This window comes from Passer domesticus, chromosome 9 (genome assembly GCF_036417665.1).
Source record: "Passer domesticus isolate bPasDom1 chromosome 9, bPasDom1.hap1, whole genome shotgun sequence".
In the NCBI taxonomy this organism is placed as follows: domain Eukaryota; kingdom Metazoa; phylum Chordata; class Aves; order Passeriformes; family Passeridae; genus Passer; species Passer domesticus.
In genome coordinates, this window is record NC_087482.1 from 3,472,735 (window position 1) to 3,495,757 (window position 23,023).

General features: G+C 49.1%; 1 long non-coding RNA gene across 1 annotated transcript; it reads left to right on the forward strand.

Moving 5' to 3' along the window:
• The first annotated feature begins 10,082 nt into the window (after positions 1-10,082).
• LOC135308372 (uncharacterized) lies at positions 10,083-10,910 on the forward strand. The gene is made up of 3 exons (XR_010368811.1): positions 10,083-10,166; positions 10,254-10,352; positions 10,797-10,910. It is a non-coding gene; the product is annotated as an uncharacterized LOC135308372 (long non-coding RNA).
• Positions 10,911-23,023: the final 12,113 nt, after the last annotated feature.

A 23,023-nucleotide genomic window follows, 5' to 3' on the forward strand; every position in this document is an offset into this window, starting at 1 on the left:
GAGCTGATTTAGGAAGTGATGTGCTGCCCGATGTCTTCAGCCCCACTAGCTGCCCACACCCACAGTGGCACTGGGCCATCCCCAGAAAACTGTCGAATCTGGGCTGTGGCTGCAGGGCACAGCTGCTCTACAGCACAGGTGGACTGCCTTGGGGGTAGGACTGCACTGAGGGTAGGGACAAGGAACAGGGTGAGGTCTGCTCTATGTTTTCTGAAGGTGATTATTCTACAGACCATCAGGGCCAGACCAACACTGCACTAAAGGCATACACCAACTTACAAACTTGGCAGGGTCCCAGGGCAGGATCCAATCTTTAGCCAATTGGGAGAAACTGAGGGTGGAACACCAGGCCGGGAATACAAGGTTTAAACCAATTGGGGATTACAGGGGAGGGGAAGAACTTAAACAAACCAATGGGATTCCGAAGGATACAAAATTCATAGGGAAGTTTCTAGAGCAAGGGGCAGGCTGGGAGAGGGACTGACATGCAATGGGAGGAGGAACAGTGAACAAAAGGGCAGGTCTTTGGGGAGATTGACAAGTGGGGCAAAACCAACAACACAGTGGGAAAGGAGCAACCCATTAGTAATAAAATATGCTATAACAATACAAAATAAGGGGGGGGTGGTTTATAAAACTGACTGCTAGGACCGAATTACAATCAAAGACATGAACTGCAGTGGGGAAGCTCTGATTCAAGGTTCAGTTGAGCACTTCCAAATAATTTCCTGGCAGAAACAGATGGCCCAACTTGCCCTTATCACATGAAAATAAAGGGTTCCCGAACAGCAACCCATTCTGAGGCCCTTCTGGGCATCGGGAACACGTGTTGTGGTGCCGGCTGCATCTGTGGGAGCGATGGGGAGCGTGAGCCCGTGCTGTGCTGCACTGCTGAGCTGGCAGCACGGTGGATACGGGCAGGACGTTCTCTGTTTCCCCCAGAGCTGGGGCCTGCAGGCACCTTGCCGGCCCTTGGCACAGGCTGTGCCAGCCAACAAAGCCCAGCAGGCCGGGAGGAGAGCCCGGGGCAGCGCAGCTGCTTGGGCAGTGGCTGCTGCCAGGGACACGGGCCAAAGCCATCCCTGAGCAGCCACTGCCACCCCTGGCCCTCCCTTCCCCGTGACAGCTCCCCCAGCCCCAGGGGACAGACTGTCAAAAAGTCCACAGCCAGCAAAGAGATTGTCCCAGGAATTGTGTGCTGCTTTTCCTCCCTCCAGTTGTAAATCCCTCAGACTGCTGTAAATGCCCACACGTGGTCTGATCAGCCCCTATGCTTTTCCAGTCTGCTCTCAGAAATTTTGCAACAAATCCACCAATAAATTCGAGGTTACATCTGTGAATTGCACACTACAGTTTCCTTCATTTTTCCCAGTACCTGGAAGTTTCTATATTTAGTAGTGCCCTTGAGGATCTCTGATTCTTTTCAGTATTTGGGTTTTTTTGTATTGAGACAGACGATACAGTCTAATTCATTTTAGTTTTTGCAGGTCTGGGTTTTTCCTCAGCATGATGGTTTACTTATTATCTACATGTAAACTTGCTTTTATTTATGGGTTTTTTTGGTTCCCCAAGGAATTATTTTGACAATCTGTCATTCACTTCTTAGTTAATGTTCCGTAGAAGAACAATTTGGACTCTCTTTTTATAGGAATATAAAGATCTCAGAAAGCTCTATTTTTAATTTTGAGGACACTCTTTCTCCCCACTCCCACCTATAACAGTGATCCCTTTTGAAACATCTCTGAGGACATGTGGAGTTTTTGGGAAATGCTTGGCTTAACCTGGGTAATGGGTTACTATTTTCAGTGCTATAAACCTACATTGCTTCAAGGTTCACACCATGGTCCTGATTTGTGGCTCAATGCATGGATACCTGCCTGAATTAAAACAATGTTTGTGAGGCAGCTGAAGAGCTTAGACCTCAGAGATTAAAATTCCTGGGAGGAGGAGGAGGAAGAAAGGATAAAATCCTGATTCAAAGGGTTTTTTCTCACTTTTAGTATGCCAGAAGTATGGTAGACTACACCTATCTTCAAATGTCATTTACTTACAGAACAACTCTCTACAGTGCCAGACTCCAGGAGAAATGACTGAACACTTTGCCTCCCAATGCATCAGCTTTAATTCTAGTGAGAGGTAGCCTTAATTACAGTCTGATTAGAGCAAATCAACAAAGCAGTCTTGCCATTGTGAGAGTAGCAAGAGGAATTTGCTTGTGAACAGATGAATATGTCCCACTCAGTAGTGAACAAAATTTGCCCTGACTTGGAAGAAAGTAGACAAGGAGCAATGCAGTATTTGGGTTTTATCCAGGGATAAATGGGGCAAGAAGCTGTAACAACTTAACCTGTTTTACAGAACACAAGTACTGATACGGCCAATAATGCACCCACATGAAGGGATCTTCAGGACATTCCTTTATTTCTCTAACCAGGAATGGGCAGCAAAATGCTGGCATTTATCTGAACTGGAAGCCGTGTTGCTCTCCTGTTTCTCCTTGAGCACACTGTATGTTATTTGCAGACTTCACTGTCCAGCCCATCAATCCTCTCGTGGCCAATTGCTAAATGGCACAAGTACCAAAATACAGGTGCCAGCATAATCAGCCCAGCACTAATGCAGCACTGCTTTGATGGTGCACAGGAGCACAGAATGGCTTGGCTTGGAAGGGACATTTAAAGGCCATCTAGTCCCAATGGCCTGCAGTGAGCAGGGACACCTTGAACTAGGTCAGGTTGCTCAGAGCAGGAGCTTGAATGTCTGCAGGGATGGATGTCCAGCTCTCTGGGCAACCTGTGCGAGGGTTTCAAAAGCAAATGTGTAAAAAATGTGTTTCTTTCATCTAGTCTGAATTGACCATCTTTTAGATTAAAACCATTCCCTCTCTGTCTGGTCACAAAAGGCTCTACTAAAAATTCAGTCCCATCTGTTTACAAGCCCCCAGAAGACACTGAAAGGCAGCAATCAGGTGTCTCTGGAGTCTTCTCTCTTCCAGGCTGAACACTGCCAGCTCTCCCAGCCTGTCTCCAAAGCAGAAGGGCTCCAGCCCTCAGAGCATTTTGTCCCTCCTCTGGACTAGATCTCACGGGACCATGTCCTTCCTGTCTTGGGGACCCAGAGCAGGATGCAGTACTCTGTCGTGGGAGAGATCGAGACACTACAAGGCAACACACTCCATTTCCAGAAGGCTTCAAACCCTATTTTTATTCTAGCCTGCATGCTTTTTCTCCATTCTTACAAAGCTCTTAAGTTTATACTTTATTCATTGGTCACGAGATACAAACAAAATACTCATTGAAATAGGGAGTTGCAGGTTTCTCTTATTTATCCTTCTTTCTTTCTTGGTTTCTATGTCAACAACCTTGGTAGAAAATTCTTTCAGGGGTTAACATGGATCCTCTTATCAAACTTCTCGATGGCTCACAGAGGTCACTGTAAAACCTCTTCCACAGTACTCCAGGTGGGGTCTCACCAGAGCAGAGAGGTGGAATCACCTCCTTCAACCTGCTGGGCACTCTCCCTTGGATGCACATGGCTGCCTCATGTCCAGCCTCTCTTCTAGCAGCAACACGAAGTCCTTGGTGGAGCTGCTCTGCATCCCTTCATGTCCCAGCCTGTGAGAAATCAGCTGGGCTGGGACTGTGCCACAGCCCTTGGGCAGAGCAGCTGGGCAGGATGAGCTCACTCCCGAAGAAGGCAGATCCAGCTCCTGAAACAACTGCACCCTGGCCATGAGCTCACAGCAGGCTCTGAGGTTCCAGAGGTGCCAGAGCCCCGTGGTTGCACAGCAGCACAAGGAGCCAGCAGTCAGTCCCTGAGCACAACTGTTGCGGCAGCAGCGGCGGTGGCAGCAGCGGTGCTGACGTTGGGACAGCGGTGTCGGGACAGCAGTGGCAGCAAGAGCTGCGGGACTGGCAGAGGGCAAGGCACCATGGCCATTGCTCTGCGCCTCCTACTCCTGCTGCTCCTGGCCGTGGCCCTGCCTGCCAGGGCTGCCCAGGCTGCTCCGCTGCAAGCGCGGGGAGCAGGTGAGCCGGCAGCCTGGCTGCCCTTTCCCGGCACAGCGCTCCCTGCTCCCTGGGAAGTGCTGGGGATGGTTTTGACAGGGCTTTGGGGAGGGGTTCTTCTGTGGGAGGGAGGGAGGGAGGGAGGGAGGGAGGGAGGGAGGGAGGGAGGGAGGGAGGGAGGGAGGGAGGGAGGGAGGGAGGGAGACCCCAGGGGCCTGGGGCTTCCTCAGTTTCCACTCCAAGGATGTTCCACAGAGCTAGGAAATAGTGTGGAGAGTGACCGGGGCAAGGCCATAGCTCCTCAGCCCCTGGTACTGCTTTGGTCATGGTCATTGACATCTGGCTCCCATGGCCTTATCCGACCCATCCTCATGAAGAGGAACTACCTTTCTCCAATGTCCTCGAAGAGACAAGACCCAAGACACAGAAGACAAAAAATCCCTGGATGCAGCCAAACATCTGGACCAGATGATGAGTGCACAGGTGAGACGCCATGGTCAGTGCATTTCCCTCCCTTGGTCAGTGCCCAGATCCCTAAGGCAGAAGAAGATTCCAGTACACCATGGAAACACTTCTGATCTGTGCTCCCTTCTAGGTGAGGGTGCTGGGATGGCTTCTCCAGCAGTGGGGATGGAAGATGATTTGGAACCCTTGGGAATTTCTGCAGGTTAGTTCACCAGTTTCCCTCAGAGAATAATTATTGTAAGCCTGGAAGAACAAGGTGACAGAAGCTTCTGTGGCTGTTACAGGTGTGTCTGCAGGGAGGACTTTTCAAGCCCCAGGGCTGGATGCTGCACACAATCCCAGCTCCCATGGCAGGGGTGAGTAGTGTGTCCCTGCTGACACCGCAGGCTGAGTCCTATTTTTGTGGGATCCATCCACATGAACTGGAAGTACTTTTAAGGTCCTCCAACAGTCAGTACCAAAGAGGAGACAGCAAGTTCCTGGAGTCAGGAAAACATCTGGGCCAGATGCTGAGTGACCTGGAGAGATGCTGTGGTGGGTGCATTTCCCTCATGCTTCCCCTGGGACTCAGCAGCCGGGGCCTTTGGCTGCACATCTGGACACGCCGTGCCCGGCACAGCGGGAAGGGATCCATGGCAGCCTCGCTGCCCCGCTGCTGCTTTGACGCCCTGCAGGGCTGTTTCCCAGCCTGGCCTGGCTGCAGCTTCTGCCCAGCCTCTGCAGGAAGGCATTTGGCATCTCCTGCCAGGGAGCCCAAACTGCACCATGGGCCATGTCCACCCTGAGTTACCCTGCAATTTCCCAGTCTCCAGGCAGATCACAAAAGGTGGTGGTTTGGAGAAGGGAGGGGCCTGTCCAATCCCAAAAGCTCATCTGAATTCCTCATCCTTGTCCATGACTTTCACCAGTGTTAGCTTCTGAAGACGACACCTCCCCATGGGGAACTGTCCCATCTGATCCATCTGTCCCTTTTCTTTCTCCAGCGATGACCCAAAAGCTGACAGAGAAGGTGGCTGTTCCAGGATGAAGCAGCGGCTAAGTGGCAGCCTCTTCTGCAGGAGAACAGGCAGTTCCAGGCACTGGCACAGCAGGTGATTGCTCCAGTGTCTCCTGACAGGGCCTGAGCCTGTCCCCTGGGGCTGGGGGAGCAGTCACGGGGCAGGGAGGGCCAGGGGTGGCAGTGGCTGCTCAGGGATGGCTTTGGCCCGTGTCCCTGGCAGCAGCCACTGCCCAAGCAGCTGCGCTGCCCCCGGGCTCTCCTCCCGGCCTGCTGGGCTTTGTTGGCTGCACAGCCTGTGCCAAGGGCCGGCAAGGTGCCTGCAGGCCCCAGCTCTGGGGGAAACAGAGAACGTCCTGCCCGTATTCACCTTGCTGCCAGCTCAGCAGTGCAGCACAGCACGGGCTCACACTCCCCATTGCTCCCACAGATGCAGCCGGCACCACAACACGTGTTCCCAATGCCCAGAAGGGCCTCGGAAGGTGTTGCTATTTTTGGAACCCTCTGTTTGCATGGGATAAGGGCAAGTTTGGCTATCTGTTTCTGCCAGGAAATTATTTGAAGAGCTCATCCGAGCCTTGACTCAGAGCTTCTCCATTGCAGTTCATGTTGTAATAAATAGGTGTGATTCCTGCTGATAAAATTGTAAAGTAATCAATATTGATATAATAATTAATATTTGGAAACAGTAGAACAGTTAGAAGGTGTAATGCCAAGGAAGAAAGGGAGAGGAGGGGCTCCCCCCCTTCTCCTGCAGATGTTCAGAACAGGAAGAAGAAAGAGATAAGTATTACTGAATTTAGTTGGAAGAGAGGAAAGTTTGGTTGGACATCCAGGAAAATGTTAATTATAGGAGATTTATTGCTTTGATGCTAGAACATAGTATTGGCTTGTATGATATTAGCTTTGACTTACATTATACCAGCTTGTTGCGCATGTGTAATCCAAAAGGTGAATCAAAGGACATCGAGGAAGAGGAGAGGCCTTCATCAGAGATGACCCCAAAGAACAGTGCAACCACCTAAAAAATGGTGGAGCATGCGTGGTAAAACTGATAATGAAGGTGGAGATACAAGTGTGACAAATTGCAAATGGGAGGAGACGGTGATGATGTACAGTGTAAAAAGGAGAATTTTAGGCTTGGCAATTTGTATGTGAGGGGACAGGGGTCAAGCCCTGCCCTCCGTACCCCTCGTGTACCCCGCACGATTATTTTTCCTTATGTGCTATTATAAGAACCAAATTATCCCTTATCATAACCAAATTATATTGTCAATATTTTGACTGGATTCAATTTCATATACTTTTCAGCTACTTCATTAAAATTGCTGCAACATTTAATTTGCTTGGTTTTCTTTCATGATACAGTAATTGGAGAAATATAACAAAATTTTTGACTGTAATTCAGTCCTAGCAGTCAGTTTTATACCCCTCCCCTTATTTTCTATATTTTATTAGCAATGGGTTGCTCCTTTCCCCCCTGTGATGTTGGTTTTGCCCCACTTGTCCATCTCTCCAAAGACCTGCCCTTTTGTTCACTGTTCCTCCTCCCATTGCATGTCAGTCCCTCTCCAAGCCTGCCCCTTGCTCTAGAAACTTCCCTATCAATTTTGTATCCTTCGGAACCCCATTGGTTTGTTTAAGTTCTTCCCCTCCCCTGTAATCCCCAATTGGTTTAAACCTTGTATTCCCGGCCTGGTGTTCCACCCTCAGTTTCTCCCAATTGGCTAAAGATTGTATCCTCCCCTGGGACCCTGCCAAGTTTGGAAGTTGGTGTATGCCTTTAATGCAGTGTTGGCCTGCCCCTGATGGTCTGTAGAATAATCACCTTAGGAAAACATAGAGCAGACCTCACCCTGTTCCTTGTCCCTACCCTCAGGGCAGTCCTACCCCCAAGGCAGTCCACCTGTGCTGTAGAGCAGCTGTGCCCTGCAGCCACAGCCCAGATTCGACAGTTTTCTGGGGGCAGCCCAGTGCCACTGTGGGTGTGGGCAGCTAGTGGGGCTGAAGAAATGGGGCAGCACAGCACTTCCCAAATCAGCTCTTCTGTTGCAGTAGAGAGATGCAGCTGTGACCAGATTGTCCTGGTGGTAGCACCAGCAAAGCCCACCCGGCAGCAGCACTGCCTGAGCTCCATGCCCAGGAGCAGCCGTGGATGGCCACGGTGTGGGCAGGCAGGAGCCAGGCAGGGGCTGCTGTGCCCAGCGGCAGGGCCCCGAGGGGATGGGGGAGCCCATGCTGAGTGTCCCTGGGCTGAGGGCACATTTCCTTCTTTGGCATCAGCTGGGCCTGGACCTGAAGAGGCACAAAGGGATATTTTGAGGTCCCTGATGAGGGTTCCAGGAGTCCCGCATGTTTTAAATGAATTAGCTTTTTCTGATTAATACGGAGAATTTATTCCATAATTAAAATTCAGTCGTAGAAAATCTAGAAGCAAATATCAGATTGGCCCTGAAGCAGGCTGACAGCGTCAGGTGAGACAGGTGGGGCATTTCTCTCCCCTGTGCATCACGAAGGGACAGCTCTCTCAAAGTCTTTTTTGTCCATTTCCAAGCTCCAAGCGGTGTGGAGGGCAGGAGTTTTTCTGCTTTCTTATGGTTGTTTTTATCCTTTTTGCATATTCTTGTATTTTTTCCTTTCTTGCTGCAGCTCTTGCTGAGAGTTTCCCCAAAACTGGTAAAAAATTCACTTTGTTAGAGGAAAATCTCCTGCAATATGCATTCTAGGAGGCACACATTTATCTTATAGATGATGCAAATTGAATGCACATTGCTGAGGTTTGGTCAGAGAAATAATCTTCTGGAATCAGCATTTCTGGGGACGAATATTCAGGCTAGGATTTTGGTGCATGTTGATTGCCCTGAACCCTCCTTTGTTATGCTAGGATTTTCATTAGGCGAGATTACTGTAGTCTCAGCATGAATTTGTGCATACAATCTATCAGAATCCCTCCCTTTCTCTATTAATTTATTAAATTTGTACTTTTAGGATACACTTTGACAAAGCTTACTTATTTTCTAATTTTATGTTTAGTATTTATAAAACTTAACAACTACACTTTTATACTACTAGTCAGGGTATAAAATTAACAGCTCTTCTCATAAGGTAGATTATTCCAAATCTTTAATTTCTTTTCTTTGGATTGTCAATTATATTTTTTTATATCAATGCATGTGCTTATTGTACTTTAGATATATTTTGACTCCATAGTCGTTTAAGGCTGGTAATATTTGTAAAATAAGTTTTTCATGTTTTCTTATGTTGCCTGCTAAAATGTGTCTTTATAACTGTCTCATGTTCTTGTTTTCTAATTCTTGAGCAATTTGCTTTATTCTACTCTCAGGATTTATTTCTTCTCTAGCTCTTCCAGAAGAAAAAGTTTTAATATATTGCTTACAAATTTTGCCATTTTCTTCTTTTTGCTCTATTTCACATTTTCTTTATTCCAGTGTCTTTTACTACTCATAGTGCACCTTCTGAATTTGTTAAAATTATAGCGTACTACACTAACTTGGGAGTGTGCATATGGCTCATTCTTTTTGGGCTTGGATGACTGATACAGTGACAATAATCCTCTGCAGTTTTAACACTCTAGCTCTCTCAAAGCCCCTTTGGGTTGCAGCCAAAGGGCCAAGATGTGTATCTTCTTGGTAGCAGAGCTTACACCTTGGGATCTAGTCAGTGATGTCATTCGTCTCATTCTCGGTATTTACTTCATAAGATTTATAAGAGCCTTTTAAATTGTTTTTCAGGATTTAGGATAGCATCTGCTTATTTCTAATTATTATAATTTTATTTCTTTGACATTTTAGCTCTAAAGTTGTAATTAGTCTGTACACTTCTCTTTCTTTCAGCTCTACTTGGCTTTTTTCCTTTATTTTAATTTGATCCTTATTAAATATCTAACGGCTTTTGTTATATCCTGTCTGATTTAATGTTACTTTTAGTGTTTCTTGGAACTTAAATCTGGTTTGTATCTTATATACTTATTTTTTTTTCCGATTTTTCACGAATCATATTATTGTTCTAATATATTCTTTACAGTGTTTCATTAGCTTTTACTTCTATTAATTTTGTCTGTTATAACAAAAGCACTAAAATATTTTATTTTTTGAAATAAATTTGCATATCACACCTTAAATATTCAGTTCACTTAAAACAACTTCATGAATAATACAGTTTAAAATAAAATATTTTACTTCTCATAACAATGGGTTTTACAGCTTACAAGCTTAGGTATTAACATGCATCAGTCTATTTTACTTCAAGGAGTAGTGGTGACTTTTTAGTGAGGTTTGGCTGGTGTTTCTGCTGGTGGATTTACAGGTCTTCTGTCCTGCCTTTCTTTGCAGCTGAACCTGCTGGTGAAGGTGGTGCAGCTTCCCAAGCCACGTCCAGGACTGAGGCTCTGGGAGATGCTGAGGGTAGGTCAAGGCCTTTCCCCTGGGAGAGCTGCCAGCTCAGAGCCCAAAGTTGGGCCAGGGAGGCAGCGCTGCAGGTGCCAGCACAGAACCATGCACGCGTGTGCCCGCACCCTGCACGATCCCCTCACCGCTGCTGCGGCTCAGTGGTGCCCGTGCAGATCAGCAGAGATGGCAGAAGCTTCTGTGGCTGTTGAGTTACAGGTGTGTCTGCCGGGAGGACTTCTCCAGGTCCAGGGCTGGATGCTTGGCCCCAACCCAGCTCCCATGGCAGGGGTGAGTAGTGTGTCGCTTCTGACCTCACAGGCTGAGCCCTGCTTTTGTGGGATCCATTCCTGAGAAATGGAACTACTTTCTCTTAAGGTCCTGCAAAAGGAAAGACCCAAGATACTGCAGCCAAAACATCTCATGAGGCAGATGAATTCCTGAGACAAACACAGAAGCAAGCACCCCGAGGACAAGGTGGGTGCGTTTCCCTCATGCTTCCCCTGGGACTCAGCAGCCGGGGGCTTTGGCTGCACATCTGGACACGCCGTGCCTGGCACGGCGGGAAGGGATCCATGGCAGCCTCGCTGCCCCGCTGCTGCTTTCACGCCCTGCAGGGCTGTTTCCCAGCCTGGCCTTGCTGCAATTCCTCCCCAGCCTCTGCAGGATGGAATTTGGCATTAGCTGATAGGGTGCCCGAACTGTACCGTGGGCCTGAGATCCCCTGCCATTTCCCAGTCTCTGAGAAGATCAGGAGGTGCAGCTGTTTGCACAAGGGAGTGCACTGGCCCAGCCCCAGTTACCTGGGCTTTTTCCTGATCTTTACCTGTGACTTAGACAAGCATTGCCTCATGAAGGTGCCACCTCCCCAGTGGGGAATATTTCCATTTGATCCAGTTGTCCCTTTTTTCCTTTTTCAAGTGATGGACCAAAAGGCTGTTCAGGAGGAGGAACACTCAGGGAGAAGCAGTGGCTCATTGGCAGCCCTAGCTGCAGGAAGGAAGGTGATGGCAGAGACGGGCACAGGCACAGCAGGTAATTGCTGTGCCGGGCTCAGCCGTGGCCGGGGCTGTGTGGCAGCAGCTCTTCCCCCAGGGCCTGCCCTTGCCCGGCCCGGCAGCAGCCAAAGCTGGAGGCGCCTCGGCTTCCAGGCCTCTGGAGGTGGTTCAGAGCCCCGGGGAAATGGGACTGGTGCAGCAACATCCCTGGCGCTGCAGCTGCTGCGGAGCTGGCCCTGAGTGCCCAGAGGCCCAAGGCACAGGAGCAGCCCCGAGCGGGGGGCTGCAGCCAGAGCTGGCTCCCGACTGAGGCTGCCTGGCCAAGAGCAGCCCCAGGGGCACAGGACAGAGGCAGAGGGAGGTGGGGAGGAGAAAGAGCAGGGCCGAGGTTGCCCTTGAAAGGCAGAGGCGCTGTGGGGCCCGCTCCTGGCCAGGGATCCTGCCCAGAGCCGTGCCCTGCTGGCCAGGGCCTTGAGGGGCAGCTGTCCAGCTGGGCCCAGCTGTGCCAGCAGCTCCAGCCGTGCTGGGGAGCCTTGCCAGCTCTGGGCCCTGCTGTGCACGAGGGTCCCTGTGTGCCACTGGCAGCTGGGGCCTCAGCCACCTCCTCTCTGCACAGGAGCACCTCTCCCACTTCACAAGACCGGCCTAATACCTCAGCCATGGAGAACTTGGCCTGTCATCATGCATCTCCATGCCAGTATCCGTTGTCCCTTCCACAGCTCATAGCTGGAAGTATGCTACAACCACTGCCTAGAACAGATCCGTCTCTCCCTGAAGGGAATGACCTAGCTGCCCATCCAGGATAGGAGGTGCAGCCCTCTAGCCAGGGAATGGATTATTCGAAAAGTTATATTTACTTGTAAAAATTTTAGATGTTTATTAAAAACCTTATTAGAAATATAACAGGACACTGAATAAAGACAATGTTACTGTGCCGGGAGTAGAGGATTTTTCCCACCACATTCTCATGCACGCAATGGAGGTCTCACCTTTTAACTCTTTTGCTCTTCTTAAAGTTCTGTCTATCGACTCCTTCTTTGATGTCCAGTGCTGGAGTTTACTTCCTTACATCTCGATTGGAGGTCAGGTGCTGCTGTCGTAGCAAGGTGACCCTCTTAAATGTCTCAAACTCAGGTAATCCCAAGATAACAACACAACAGGGGGTAAAACATATCTATATATATATAAAACTTCTCTTAACATATATGCATGATATTTATCCTTTAATTGTGAGAGTCAACTGTCACTTTACTCATCTATCACAGGCTTGAGTCCAGCTTCAGCTCAGGTGTCTGTGTGCTACCACCAGCACTGGCGGAGCTGCTCGTCTGGGCACAGCCAGGCATGGGCAGGCAGCAGCTGGGCATGGGGCTCATCAGACCAACAGCACCCTCATGTTATCTTTGTCTTTCATTTTAAAACATTTAGATATATTTTTCCTTTGTAGCATTGAGAAGAGTTTTTCATAGAATACGGACACCACATATTTGTTCCCCTTTCCTCCAACAGTTCTGCATTTGACAAAGTAGTTTTACAGTTAAGGAAACCTAGAATCTTCTGAGACTTGGGCAATAAAAGTATAATTGCCTTTAATTCTTAATGTTTAGTCTTACACAGCCCAGACAAGACCAGCACAGCTCAGGGGAATTATCCCAAGCAGGCTCAGGGCACTCGGGTTCTGAGCAGTCCTGCTGGGGTCCTTCCATGGGGGACACATCCTGAAACCTGGGGAGTGACTGCATGGGGTGCCCATGGTGGGGAAAGGACAGAGAGGGAGAGCAAGGCTCCAGTGTGTCCTTAGTGGGCCTGAGCCTGTCCCCTGGGGCTGGGGGAGCTGTCACGGGGCAGGGAGGGCCAGGGCTGGCAGTGGCTGCTCAGGGGTGGCTTTGGCCCGTGTCCCTGGCAGCAGCCACTGCCCAAGCAGCTGCGCTGACCCCGGGCTCTCCTCCCGGCCTGCTGGGCTTTGTTGGCTGGCACAGCCTGTGCCAAGGGCCGGCAAGGTGCCTGCAGGCCCCAGCTCTGGGGGAAACAGAGGACGTCCTGCCTGTATCCGCCGTGCTGCCAGCTGAGCAGTGCAGCACAGCACGGGCTCACGCTCCCCATTGCTCCCACAGATGCAGCCGGCACCACAACACGTCTTCCCCATGCCCAGAAGGGAATTGGTTTCTGCCAGGGAACTACTCTGCCACTGCTGGCTAGAGTTAATGACAAGCCAGGCTTTTCTATGGCATGCCGGGCATTGGCCATGCCATATAAAAGCCTGTAAGGATGGCAGTAGGCCAGGGTCCCTCATGTGGCACACCAGCTGGAGGGGGGGTTTTGTAGGTGTTGGGTTTTGCAGGAAGGCATGCAGGGCTTTGCGTCCTTTGTAGAGTGGTGCATGGTGCTGGGGTTCCTCGTGAGGTTCTCAGGGGATTTGAGATCTCTTCTGTGGCATACAGGGGACTGGAGACATCCGTAAGGCTGGCAGGGGCTTGAGTTCCTCGTGATTAACGTGGTGGTTTAGTGCTTGCCGTCAAGGCCTGGAGAGGAGCTGAGTCCTTCCTAAGGTGGGCAGGAGGCTGTGGTCTTTTGTGAGGCACACAAGGCTGTCCTGGGGTCTCTGCATTGGTGTGCATGGATTCCCTGTGAGGCACACAGGGATATTTTGGGGTCTCTGCTGAGGGGTGCAGGGATCCCTCAGGAGGCATAAAGGAGTCTTGATGGTCTCTACGAAGGTGTGCAGGGATCCCTCATGAGATGTGCAGCGGGGTTTGTCAGTCTCCTCAGTGCAGCAAAGGGCCACTCTGGGTGGAGGCTGTGCAAAGTGGGCAGAAAGCTTCCTGCCAAGCCTTGCGGCCGGCGGGCGGGCGGAGCCCATCCTTGGGGATCGGGCGGGGCCTCTGGAGCCGCCGCACCCTTGTCGGGCAGGTCCCGGCCCCGGCGGGGAAGGGCCGCGGCCCCGGGCTCCGGCGGCGCTGCCGAGCAGCGGCGGAGGCACAACAAGGGCCCCGCTCCGGCCTGGCCCTGTGCTGCAGCCGAGCACAGCGACAGCCACGGCCGCTCCCTGCGCCACAGGCGGCACCGGGCCTGCAGCTGAGGCCGTGCCTGCTGCCACTGAGGAAGGAGCTCCTTGCAATGCCCACTTCCCTAAAGCACGTGGGCAAGCCAGCACAGCATGGAAATGCTTCTGAACTGTGCTCCCATGGATACTGGGATCGAGAGATGGATTGACTGGAAGTCCTGGTCCGTCACTGTGTGGAGATCACGCTGCATGCTGGAGGCAACTTCTCGATGCCCCTTTGCTGAGAGAACAATCACGGATTAGCAGTTGTGGCCAAGAGCAGCCCCAGGGGCACGGGGCAGAGGCAGAGGGAGGTGGGGAGGAGAAAGAGCAGGGCCGAGATTGCCCTTGAAAGGCAGAGGCGCTGTGGGGCCCGCTCCTGGCCAGGGACCCTGCCCAGAGCCGTGCCCTGCTGGCCGGGGCCTTGAGGGGCAGCTGTCCAGCTGGGCCCAGCTGTGCCAGCAGCTCCAGCCGTGCTGGGGAGCCTTGCCAGCTCTGGGCCCTGCTGTGCACGAGGGTCCCTGTGTGCCACTGGCAGCTGGGGCCTCAGCCACCTCCTCTCTCCACAGGAGCGTCTCTGCAGCTTCACAAGACCGGCCAAAGAGTTCCATCAGGGAGACCTGTACCTGCACCTGCGCCTCTCATCAGCCATCCCTAAGCCATGTCCAACATCCCTGCCACAGCTGCATTATCAGCTTGTTGCTAGGGACATAGTGCCACCACCCTGAACAGGAGCCTCTGTCCCCAAAGTGCTGGCCCTGGTGTCTTTTGCAGTGAGTAAGGGAGTGAGGGAAGCCATGACAAACATTAGCAATGTCCGTTGCTTTTACTGTGGCCAACTTGGACATTTCCAGAAAGACTGTCCTCACCTTCCTGTTGGGCAATTTTTTAACTATGTTCCACCTCCTAGGCCTCCTCCTTTCCAACAGCCCTATCGGCCCACATACAACTTTCAGCAGCAATATTATCAGCCGACCCAGGGAAATGCTTAGCAGAGCATGGGGCCACGCCGCGCGACAACAGCAAATTACCGGCCTTGCCTGCAAAGCCCACCTCAGCTGCCAGCCATCCAGGAGTCCCCCGCCCCAACAGGCTCCTCGCAGAGGACCGCAGTCATGAGGACGGACTCCAGTTGTTCCGCAGAACCCGGAACTTTCCCCAAAGCCTCCGACCAATGTTAGTAAGTTCTGTCCATCTGCTTTTCCCCAACGAAGATCTAGTTTGAGTTCCAGCTGGGTACCTTGAGCCCCCTTTTCACCCTCAACCAACTACAGTCCTGCTGTTTGGGGACAGTGAACACACTCCAGATCAGGTAAGTATATTACCAGAAGTTGTGACTGTAAATCCAGGCAATGAAATTACTGTGTCAGTTGTTTGTTACAATCCACCATTTACATTGTTGAAATTTGCACCTTTTGCACAAATGTTAATTTTAACCGGCCAGGATTCAGAGGTTGAACCTGATTCAAATTTTGATGCGTTTGCATGTCACTAGATTTGTAAAGACAAACCCCTGATTGATTCTTGTATTTCCAAAAATGGGAAATCCATTGAACTTCGTCTCATGGCTGACACAGGTGTGGACCTTACTATCCTCCCCAGGGCAAAGTGGCCCCGCGACTGGGCACTGGTGTCCCCTTGTGGCACAATCTCCGGTGTTGGTGGAGCTGTCAATTCCATGCAAAGTCCTCATCTTGTAAGCGTAGAGGGGCCTGAGGGGCAAGTCTCCACCATCCAACCATTTGTCGTGTCATCCAATATCTCCCTATTTGGCAGGGATGTTTTATCCCAGTGAGGTGCCTGCCTTTATATCCCTGACCCCAAGTGGGATTTTTGGCATGGGCCACTGCAGAGAGAATTTCCCCACCACTGAATTGGAAAACCGATGTTCCGATGTGGGTGGATCAGTAGCCCCTCCCATCAGACAAATTAAATGCGCTCATCGAATCAGTCAAGGAGCAAGAACAACTCGGGCAATTAGTTACATCAACTAGCCCGTGAAATACCTCAGATTTTGTCATCCGAAAGCTGGCAAAAGCAGTTGGCATCTGCTCCAAGACCTTCAAAAAATTAATGAGGTTATTGAGGATATGGTCCCCTTCAGCCTGGCCTCCCCTCCCCTTCTATGCTTCCCCACGATTGGCAGCTTGCTGTCCTTGCTATCAAGGACTGCTTCTTTAACATCCCACTTTACCCAGGAGATGCCCTCAGATTTGCATTTTCAGTACCATCTCTGAACAGAAGTGAGACTTTTAAAAGGTATCAATGGGTATCAATCCTCAAGAATTGAAAAACTGCCCCGTGTTATGCCAAATGTAGGTTGCTCAGGTTTTATCACCGGTCAGGAATCAGTTTCCTGAAGCTATCATAGTCCATTACATGGATGACATACTTATTTGTGCTGCCACCAAAAGTTACCTTAGTGCCGCTCTCGAAAAGACTGTTTCTACTATTGAGAAAGCAGGTTTTGTAATTGCTCAGGACAAAATACAAATGTCAGCACTGTGGACATACCTTGGGTATCTCATCACTGGGAGAACTGTAACACCACAGATTTTTTCTATAAATGAACAGCCACAGGCTCTAGAGCACATTCAACGCATTTGTGGGATCATCACTTGGGTCCGGCCTTTGCTCGGCTTGACAAGGCAAGAGCTGGCTCCACTGTTCTCCTTGCTGAAGAAAGACACCGACCCCACAGCCCCACGGACCCTGACACCAGAGGCAGAGGAAACATTGCAGAAAGTAGCAGAGGCAATGAGGACACGACAGGCTGAACAGGTCAGAAAAAACCTTACGATTGAATTTGTCATCCTGGGAAAGTGCCCACACTTTCATGGGCTCCTATTTCAGTGGGACACAACACAGAAAGACCCACTCATCATACTCGAGTGGTTGTTTCTCCCACATCAGCCTGCGGAAACAGTGTATACACCATCAGAGTTGCTAGCAAAATTAATTGCCAGAAGTCACCATCGCCTCTGAAGCCCCGTAGGCTGTGATCCCTCATGCATTTACCTGCCTTTGAAGTTAGGTCAATTGGACGCCTTATTAAAAACAAATGAAAACATCCAAATTGCTTTAGATAGCTATCTCGGGAAAGTCTCAATTCACTACCCAAAGCACAAATTATTCAAAGATTCGTTCCATGTAGTTCCAAAAACTTTCCAAAGTCATCTTCCTATTAAAGGCGCTGTCACAGTGTTCACTGATGGGGCTGGCAGGTCCCACAGATTGGTATTTACCTGGAAAGACATGAACACTCAAAAGTGGGAATCTGATGTTCAGACCATCAAAGGTTCCCCCCAGATTGCAGAGCTTTTTGCAGTTGTGAGTGCCTTCAGGATATTCCAGCAACCATTTAACTTAGTGACTGATTCATCTTATGTTGCCGGGATAGCTGATGGAGCAGAGCATGCTCTGCTCAAAGACGTGCAAAACAAACAGCTGTTTTCCTTGCTTTCAGAATTAATCTGGCTCATCTCTCATGGAGAGCAACCCTATCATATTCTACATGTAAGATCCCACACTGACATGCCTGGCTTCCTTACTGAGGGGAACCAGAGGGCAGATGCATTGGCAATGACAGTCACCACCACAATTACTTCACCAACTTTACCTGACATTTTTAAACAAGCACAATTGAGCCTCCTGTTCTACCACCAAAACATGCCAGCCCTGGCACGTCAGTTGAAATTGTCACAAGAACAAGCCCGTGCCATTGTAGCCACATGTCCAAATTGCCAATCCCATGCCCTTCCAACAGTATTAACAGGTATCAGTCCTAGGGGACTGAATGCATTTGACCTGTGGCAGTCAGACATTACTCATTACCCATGTTTTGGGAAATTAAAATATATTCACGTATGTATACATACATTTTCTGGTGCAATCTTTGCATCTCTGCATGTAGGAGAGAAAGCCAAAGATGTCACCAAGCACTTTTACATGGCCTTTGCTACCCTAGGAGTTCCAAAAAAGATTAAGACAGATAATGAACCAAGTTACACCTCCAAAGCATTTCAAAATTTTCTCTCAGCTTTGGGAAATCCCCATCCCACCGGCATTCCTCGCAACCCTCAGGGACAATCAATAATAGAAGGCACACACAAAGAAATTAACAACCTGTTAGGTTTACAAAAAGATTCTGCCCTTTTAATGACACCTCAAGAAAGACTCTGCAAAGCACTATATGTGCTCACTTTTCTTAACTGCCATTCAAAAGAGCCAAATCCTCCAATCCTTTGGCATTTGCATAACAACACATTTGCCCATCTCAAAGAACACCCACCTGTGCTCATCAGAGACCCTGAGTCCCACCAAATTAAAGGTCCTTTTCCACTAATAACCTGGGGCCAAGGGTACGTGTGCGTTTCAACAGAAACAGGGCCGAACTGGATTCCAGGCCACTTTGTCAAAACCTAACAGGATGCAAATCAGCCTGCTGACCCACCCAGGAAAAGCCAAGCTGCCTGATCTGATCAGCCAGACACCGCAGCAGATGCAGTCGCTTGGAAGCATCGGAAGAAGAAGACCAGAATTCCCAAAATTGTAGCACGAACTCTCATCACAAAAAAATATTTTCCCCTGTCATACCTTGCTGCAGAACCCCTCCTTTCCTCCCCAACTATCCCTATCCCTTTTCCCACATACCTTGCCCCCAACCCATCCCACAAGTCCCCACGCCTCTCTTTCCTGCTTGTGTCCTACGATTATTAGAAAAGGGGGAGGGTGAGGAGAGTGACTGAAAGAGTGTACAGAAATTTAATGTCATATGTTTCTCTTGCTATTTGCTACAGCAAAATCACCCTGGAAGGCCACCCTGGAAAGAATGAAATTCAAACAAGTGCTTTTCACTGCAATCACCATTCTGCTCCATCCGTGGATAGCAGAAGGGTGGGTGGTGCAACAACCAACAGAAAATGTATGGCAGAATCTGGCGAAAACTCTGAAACAAGATCTGCTTGTCAATGGGCAGCGTGGACAATCCTCTGTCTACGTGCCTGGTGGGAATGCCTCTGTCGCAAAAAGATTATCCATATGCGGGGAAGAAACCAAATCCGGTTGACACCTGGGACACCTGGACAAAGATTTGACCACATGCCAGACAAGAGCCTCAGGAGTTAGATCTCTTGGGCTCTGCTCCAGCTGCATACTGTGTTAGGTTTTTCTATCTACAAAACACACCCATTTGGCATGACTCTGCAGTCTCAGGCACAATAACTCAGAAAGATGTAACACCTAATAGCAGAAAGTATAATTCAGCCACATGGTGCAACTATACCTCTAGCACACCATCTGAGTCCAGTAATGTTCCCAGAGTGTCACCGAGAGGCGTGTTTCTTATCTGCGGCGACAGAGTGTGGGCAGGGATCCCATCAAAGATCAAAGGAGGTCCCTGCAGCCTCGAACAGCTGACTGTCCTCACCCCAAACACATCACAAATTATAAATTGGCAGAATCAAGAACGATTGGCATCAAAAAGAAATCTTACAGTCAATTCGACCCAAATTGCGATGACAAAATTTATAATTGGAGCGAATCCAAAAGAGTCTCTGTATCCATTTTTCTACCTTGGTACGCAGCTGCAAAGGCTCTCGGTGAAATTTCCCACCTGGGGTGTTGGCTCAGCCATCAGGCCAAAGCTGCCTCCGCAGCCCTGTCAGATCTGCTCACGGAAGAAGAAACCACCAGGCACGCCACCCTACAAAATAGAGCTGACATTGATTTTCTCCTTCTGGCGCACGGTCACAGCTGTCAGGACTTTGCTGGTCTGTGCTATTTTAATTTAACATCTAAAAGCACCTCCATACATGCCAGCATTCAGCAAATTCGAAACCAAGTGCAAGACCTCATGACGGAGACCAGAGACATCAATGTAGTAGGTAAAGCACTCACACAGTGGGGAATCCCCGGGTGGCTTGTACCAATTCTCAAAAATTTGGTGTGGATTTTAGTTGTCATTTTCATGATAATGGTTGCCCTGAGTTGTTTGAAAAGAGTAATAGAAAAGTCACTTGGAAAAATTTATTTAATAAAGAAAGAAGGGGGAGATGTGGGGGTCATGGGTGAGAAAGCTATCTCAGGAATGCCCTGGGAAAGCACCATTGTCTAAGTCAGGGAAAATTCATTCCTTTCCCATGGTTCGAATGCTGTACTCCCTTTCCCACCACACTCATCCTGTACCCTTTGTATCTTTCATTAGTTACTCCCGTGAAAATTTTCCCCTCCCATCCCCCTCCATGTAGCTGTGCACAAAATCTGTAACTTTCCCCAGAGATCTCGCACTCGCCCTGGTATCCCTCTGCTGGTGTTACCATCCCTGCTGTCCCTTCGACTCACTGTGTGTCCCTCAGCCTACCCTCCATGTTTTCCTATCCTTTTTGGACCCTGCAATAAATCAGTTGAAATTATCCAGGACTCAAGCTGCCCTCCTTCTATCTAGTGAAGAGGAACATCTAGCCGGGGTCGAGCGGGTGAAAATCCTGACCCCGGCAACCTTGTTCTTATCAATTTCTATGACATCACACACACAGTCCTTAAACACACACAGCCATCACCTATATACACTAGTACCGTTTCTTGGTTGGTATCTGGGTGGATCTCAAAGTGGCAAATGCCTTGGTCATTGTCAAGGCATATGTCTTGAGCACTAATCACATTACTGTCACAGATGAATCCCTGTTGTTCTTGAGCAATGCAAGGTTCCAAGTTTACGGTTTGCCATCTCCCCTGGATTTTCCAAGCCCATACCCTGTATTCTGAGGGGTATAATGCTGGCTGCTCGTGACTGAGCCCTAAGGCAGCAATGGCGTGAATAGCGTGAACTGTGCCATTATGCAGAGTGAGCACGAAGGCTGGAGCTGTGTTAGTGGGGGGATTATATGTAAAATTACCATGGTCCACCAAGACTGGAAATCTTTCTCAATGTCTGTAGCACTGCCCCAGACCACCTTTTGCACTTCAGTGGGAAAGACTCCTTCACTTCCTTCTCTTATGATTAAAGCAGCTGTTGACTGTACCCATAATTGTGTTTGCATATAGCTGAGGGCTAAAGATATGTTATCCTGTGCCCCCTTTAATGTGTCTGCTAGCAAGCTATGGTCTTGATCTTCAATATCTCTCCATTTCGGCAGCACCCTCAAGACTTGCCACTGACTGTTTTCCTATGCCAAAAGAGATGACTGTAAAGGCTGTTTTAATTTTATTGGATGGCTAGCTGCTACAGCTAATTTGTTCATTAATATTTCTGAGTCAATCCTATTCAAAACCCCTAGCCCAGTCCCTAACATCTTGGTTAAATCCCTTTGCATTCTGTCTCTGAAGTGCGCGTGTTTTTGTAGCCATCTTGTCCATCCCTCGAAGGATGACCTTATGAAGGAGGAACAAGCTGGCTGAACTGTCGAGATAGTAGTTTGCATTAACAGTTCGAAATGTCATAATCCTGGATTAAATAACTGTTGTTGTTGACCCGTATTCCTTATTATGTATGGGCCAATTTCATAAACTCTAGGTTCAAGCTTCAATGGCATATTTTGGGTTTGTCCTTGAGTGCTGGCGTGGGTTGTAACAGGCTTAGCTATAGCATTTATTTTAAATTTGAAAGACAGCCCAATAGTGTTGCAGGCCCAGAGGCAAACCATGTTGACAGTTTGTCTTAATGTGAAGTTGTGCCAACAGTCCAATTCATTTGGACGATTACAAATCTTCCAGTGCTTATTTACACTGATTTGGGTTGCTTTACTATAGGTAGTCCCAATAATCATTCTACACCCTATCTTAATTACCTCCCCCATGGTCCCTTGAAGTCACCACAACCTCTGTTTCTGCCACTGCAGCGTTTTTTATATTTGCTTTTTGCACATGACCACAGTTGTTAGGTTTAAACCTTTTAAATGGGAAGGTTTACCCATGGATCCGGTCTATTGAGTAAGAGCTTGGGACCAAGGCCATTCAGCATTGTTCTGGCTAGGAGTACTTTCTAATTTTTGGATTACAGCAATGATTGTAAACAACACTTCAGCACAAATCCCCACCCACCATGATGCATTCATTTTGTGCAGGTAAGTTTCAGTTTCAGTTTACCATCACCCAGTGTTATTCTCCAAGGGGCTTCTGGAGCTTTCTTAACACGGCTGTGGTGGATCCAAGCACTTTGTTCCTTAGTCTTGATTGCAGTGAAGGTAGTAAGGAGCACTTGGTATGGTCCCTCCCATTGTGGTTCCAGGGCCTTCTCTGTAAGAGACTTAACATATACATAGTCTCCAGCCTGCACATCATGTACTGGTCCATCGAGCCCTGTACCCCGAGTACCGGGGGTACCTCCAGGCGGTCATGCTCCACTGGCTCCCCTTGGTTTCCACTGAGGAAGGAGGCTGGATTGACAATATTAGTCACCACAATGTCCACAGCATCTTGCTCCACCATAATAGCTTGGTATCTCAGAAATCGTTGTGGGAAAAGCCAATGTCCGCCTTTCACCTCCAGCACTGCAGACACCGTGTGAGACACTGGCACAGTCATTTTGTGGCCCAGGGTGAATTGACTTACCTCTTGGATATTCAGTACAACTCCTGCAGCAGCTCTGAGGCATCCAGGCCAGTCTTTAGCTGCTGCATCCAATTGCTTAGAGAAGTAAGCAACTGGTCTCCGGTATGGGCCAAGGTCCTGTGCTAATATTCCCAAGGCCATTCCTTGCTTCTCATTGGAGAACAAGAGGAAAGGCTTACTCACGTCTGGCAATCCCAGAGCTGGAGCTGACATGAGGGCTTTCTTCAGCTGGTGGAAGGCCTGCATAGCTTCCTTTGTCCATTGGATTTCCCTGCTTTCAGTTGCAATAAGTTCATATAAGGGCTTAACAAACAGTCCATAGTAACAGATCCATAACCTGCACCACCTCGTCATCGCCAGGAAAGTTCCTAGTTCTTTTGCAGTCTGAGGTTTTGGGGTCTGGCATATTGCCTCCTTCCAGCTTTGGCCCAGGGTACATTGTCCAGTACTGACTTTGTATCCCAGATAAGTTAATGTCTGTTTTACTGCTTGAGCCTTTTTCTTTGATACTCGGTACCCTTGGAGTCCCAGAAAGTTCAAGAGGCTTACCGTCCAGG